We start from the raw sequence: 5,361 nt of genomic DNA on the forward strand, positions 1-5,361 counted from the left end.
ATGATATATTTATAAATATATCATATAAATATATACTTATATAAAATTATATATTTATATATTTATATTAAATATATGTTTATACTTATATATATTTATATTAAATATTTATATTTATAATATATTTGTATTAAATATATATTTATATATTTATAAATATAAATATAATTAAAATATTTATAATTGTCTTTAAATATATATCTTTAAATATATTTATAATATATTTACAATATGTATTTTATGTATTTTATATATAAATATATTAAATATTTGGATTTATATATAAATATATTAAATATCTATTTAGATTATTCTTTAAATGTATATTTAAATATATATGTTTAAAGATCTCCCATATATATTTATATATATCATATATATATGTCAAAGTTTGAAGACCACTCTTCAGTTGTTTAAATTGAGAAGGTAGTTTGATCCCAGGAGCTCAAGGTTACAGTGAGCTATGATTGTACCACTGCACTCCAGCCTGTGTGACAGAGAGAGACCCTGTCTCTTAAAAAAAATAATTAATGAAAGCATAAACTTGAATTCTTATGGTACTACATTGCAAATTACCATATCTCACAGACCAAAAATTAACAGCCCTCTAAAAGATGAAGCATTTTCTTTCTATGTGAGCGTTCCTGTATCTGGAATCTCATCCTTCACATATGCCTTTGTTTGCAGTGTTTTCTGAAGATCAAACCCATGTCTCTCACATTTTCTCAAGCAAGTGATATCTGTAACTCATATGGTGGTACCCTTCCTTCAGTGTTGAGCCAGACTGAACAAGGTACTATAATTATTTGGGAAACATGTTTTATTCTGATCTGGGACCAGATTGGTTTTAGGAGGCTATGGGAATAACATACAAAATTATTATTAAACTTTTTAATGGAACAGATAAAAGACTATCTTGATAGTTAGATAAGCAAAAGATATTCATTGACATTTTTAGTATATCTTTAATTTGAATAGATCAAATGCTTTTTAAAAATCTCTTTCTAACAGATTTTATTACATCCTTGCTTCCGGAAATGGAAGCTACTTTATGGATTGGTTTGCGCTGGACTGCCTATGAAAGGATAAACAAATGGACAGATAACAGAGAGCTGACATACAGTAACTTTCACCCATTACTGGTTAGTAGGAGGCTGAGATTACCAGAAAACGTAAGTTTTTTTTTTTAATCAGTATTCTTCATACCTCTGTGAAATATTTGTCTTTCATACATAAGAGCAAAGGCCTACTGTATTCCGTTTACATGAAATGTGTAGAATAGGCACATCTAAGATAGTAAGTGGGTTATTGGTTGCTAGAGGCTAAGAAGGATGGAGGGATTGGGAGTAGTAACTAAAGGGGATGGAGTCTTCTTTTGTGGGATGACAAAGATGTTCTAAGATTTATGGGGTGATGGTTGTGTAACTCTGTGAATATACTAAAAACTATTGAATAGTTACTTTAAATGAGCAAATTGTCTCATATATGAATTATAGCTCAGTAAAGCTATTACAAGAACAACAGGTGCCTCCCCACCCTTCTGGTGGATGCACTGGTTTTCCACAGTAGCATCAGATTCCATAGCACTTCTTTCATAACCATGTAAAACCATCAAGTAGTAAGTTGTAAACAGAAGCAAATACAGGTGTTTTGCTTTACATTTTGGGACTTTGGGCTCTCAGCCTGAGTCTGTTGAGGTAAAAAGTATAAAATTGGCAACTGGTGATCACTTTTCTCCAAGACCTAAATATAAAGAAGTCAGAGAAGGGAAAAGAGCATGATATCGACAGTAGTTATGCTGACACCACAGTATTACCGCCTACTGCTTCTGTTCTCTATACTTTCTGGATGCAGATCACCTTTTGCACAAAGGGCAAAGATTTAGAAATTAACATAAAAGTCTAATTCCGAAAGTATGTCTTAGACAGTAATCAACTAATGTTCCTGACATAATGTTACTTTGCTCAAAGTTAATGTTGGTAGCAAAGGAAATTCTGAATCATGAGTAACTATGTACAACATAAATACCAAATTATTACTTGGTTATAGAAGATGTGGAAGTTAGAGTAGACACAGCAATGAAAAATGTCAACCCAACAAAAGAAAGGATATCAGGGATTGAAGATCAACTCAATGAAATAAAGCGAGAAGACAAGATTAGAGAAAAAAGAGTGAAAAGAAATGAACAAAGCCTCCACTAAATACAGGATTACGTGAAAAGTTGTACTACATTTAATTGATGTACCTGAAAGTGAAGGGGAGAGTGAAACCAAGCTGGAAAACATTCTTCAGGATACTATCCAGGAAAACTTCCCCAACCTAGCAAGGCAGGCCAACATTCAAATTCAGGAAATACAGAGAACACCACAAACATGCTCCTCAAGACGAGCAACCCCAAGACACATAATCATCAGATTCACCAAGGTTGAAATGAAGGAAAAAATGCTAAAGGCAGCCAGAGAGAACACTCGGGTTACCTGCAAAGGGAAACCCATCAGACTAACAGTGGCTCTCTCAGCAGAAACCCTCAAAGTCAGAAGTGAGTGGGGGCCAATATTCAACATTCTTAAAGAAAAGAATTTTTAACCCAGAATTTCACATTCAGTCAAACTAAGCTTCATAAGCAGAGGAGAAATAAAATCCTTTACGGACAAGCAAATGCTGAGAGATATTGTCACCACCAGGCCTGCCCTACAGAAGCTCCTGAAGGAAGCACTAGAGATGGAAAGGAACAACCAGTACCAGCCACTGCAAAAACATACCAAATTGTAAAGACCATCAACAGTAGGAAGAAACTGCATCAACTAACAAGCAAAATAACCAGCTAGCATCATAAAGGCAGGATCAAATTCACACATAATAATATTAATCTTAAATGTAAATGAGCTAAATGCCCCAATTAAAATACATAGACTGGCAAATTGGATCAAGACCCATCAGTGTGCTGTATTCAGGAGACCCATCTCACGTGCAAAGACACACATAGGCACAAAATAAAGAAATGGAGGAAGATTTACCAAGCAAATGGAAAGCAAAAAAAAAGCAGGGGTCTCAATCCTAGTCTCTGATAAAACAGAGTTTAAACCATCAAAGATCAGAAGAGACAAAGAAGGGCATTACATAATGGTAAAGGGATCAATGCAACAAGAAAAGCTAACTATTTTAAATATATATGCACCCTATGCAGGAGCACCCAGATTCATAAAGCAAGTTCTTAGAGGCTTAGACTCCCACAAAATAATAGTGGGAGACTTTAAATTTAACCCCACTGTCAGTATTAGACAGATCAATGAGACAGAAAATTAACAAGAATATTCAGGACTTGAACTCAGCTCTGGACCAAGTGGACCTAATAGACATCTACAGAACCCTCCACCTCAAATCAGCAGAATATACATTCTTCTCGGCACCACATCGCACCTATTCTAAAACTGACCACATAATTGGAAGTAAAATAATCCTCAGCAAATGCAAAAGAGTGGAAAGCATAACAAACAGTCTCTCAGACCACAGTGCAATCAAATTAGAACTCATGATTAAGAAACTCACTCAAAACCACTCAACTACAGAGAGACTGAACAACCTGCTCCTAAATGACTACTGGATAAATAACAAAATAAAGACGTTCTTTGAAAACAATGAGAATGAAGACACAATGTCCCAGAATCTCTGGGACACACTTAAAGCAGTGTGTAGAGGGAAATTTATAGCACTAAATGCCCAACAAAGCAGGGAAGATCTAAAATTGACACCCTAATGTCACAATTAAAAGAACTAGAAAAGCAAGAACAAACAAATTCAAAAGCCAGCAGAAGATCAGAGCAGAACTGAAGGAGATAGAGACACAAAAAACCCTTAAAAAAAATCAATGAATCCAGGAGCTTGTTTTTTGAAAAGATCAACAAAATATATAAACTGCTAGCCAGACTAATAAGAAAAAAGGGAAGAATCAAATAGATGCAATAAAAAATGATAAAGGCAGTATCACCCTCAATCCCATAGAAATACAAACTACCATCAGAGAATACTATAAACACCTCTATGCAAATAAGCCAGAACATCTAGAAGAAATGGATAAATTCCTGGACACTTATACCCTCCCAAGACTAAACAAGGAAGAAGTCGAATCCCTGAATAGACTAAAAACAAGATCTGAAATTGAGGCAGCAATGAATAGCCTACCAACCAAAAAAGTCCAAGACCAGACGATTTCATAGCCAAATTCTACCAGAGGTACAAAGAGGAGCTGGTACCATTCCTTCTGAAATGATTCCAAACAATAGAAAAAGAGGGAATCCTCCCTAACTCATTTTATGAGGCCAGTACCATCCTGATAACCAAAATCTGGCAGACAGAAAACTAAAAAAGAAAATTTCAGGCCAATATCCCTGATGAACATCAATGTGAAAATCCTCAATAAAACACTGGCAAACATAATCCAACAGCACATCAAGAAGCTTATCCACAATCAAGTCAGCTTCATCCCTGGGATACAAGGCTAGTTCAACATACACAAATCAATAAACATATTTCATGACATAAACAGAAACAAAGACAAAAATTACATGATTACCTCAATAGATGCAGAGAAGGCCTTCAACAAAATTCAACAACACTTCATGATAAAAACTCTCAATAAACTAGGTATCAATGGAACATATCTCAAAATAATAAGAACTATTTATGACAAACCCACAGCCAATATCATACTGAATGGGCAAAAACTGGAAGCATTCTCTTTGAAAACTGACACAGGCAAGGATGCTCTCTCTCTCACCACTCCTATTCAACACAGTATTGGAAGTTCTGGCCAGGACAATCAGGCAAGAGAAAGAAATAAAGGGTATCCAAATAGGTAAAGAGGAAGTCAAATTGTCTCTATTTGCAGACAGCATGATTGTATGTTTAGAAGACTCCATCATCTCAATCCAAAATCTCCTTAAGCTGATAAGCAATTTCAGCAGTCTTAGGATACAAAATCAATATGCACAAAACACAAGCCTTTCTATACACCAATAACAGACAAACAGAGAGCCAAATCATAAGAAAACTCCCATCATAATTGCTACAAAGAGAATAAAATACCTAAGAATACAACTTACAAGGGATGTGAAGGACCTCTTCAAGGAGAATTACAAACCACTGCTCAAGGAAATCAGAGAGGATAAAACAAATGGAAAACATTCCATGCTCATGGATAGGAAGAATCAATATCATGAAAATGGCCATATTGCCCATAGTAATCTATAGATTCCCCATCAGGCTGCCATTGACTTTCTTCACAGAATTGGAAAAAAATACCTTAAATTTCATATGGAACCAAAAAACAGCCCACATAGCCAAGACAATTCTAAGCAAAAA

General features: G+C 34.8%; 1 long non-coding RNA gene across 1 annotated transcript; it reads left to right on the plus strand.

Moving 5' to 3' along the window:
• Positions 1-366: 366 nt before the first annotated feature.
• Positions 367-1,512, plus strand: LOC116547412. The gene is made up of 2 exons (XR_004267051.1): positions 367-793; positions 1,012-1,512. It is a non-coding gene; the product is annotated as an uncharacterized LOC116547412 (long non-coding RNA).
• Positions 1,513-5,361: the final 3,849 nt, after the last annotated feature.

Source organism: Sapajus apella, unplaced genomic scaffold (assembly GCF_009761245.1).
Source record: "Sapajus apella isolate SASKATOON/1434 unplaced genomic scaffold, GSC_monkey_1.0 scaffold3035, whole genome shotgun sequence".
NCBI classification, from domain to species: domain Eukaryota; kingdom Metazoa; phylum Chordata; class Mammalia; order Primates; family Cebidae; genus Sapajus; species Sapajus apella.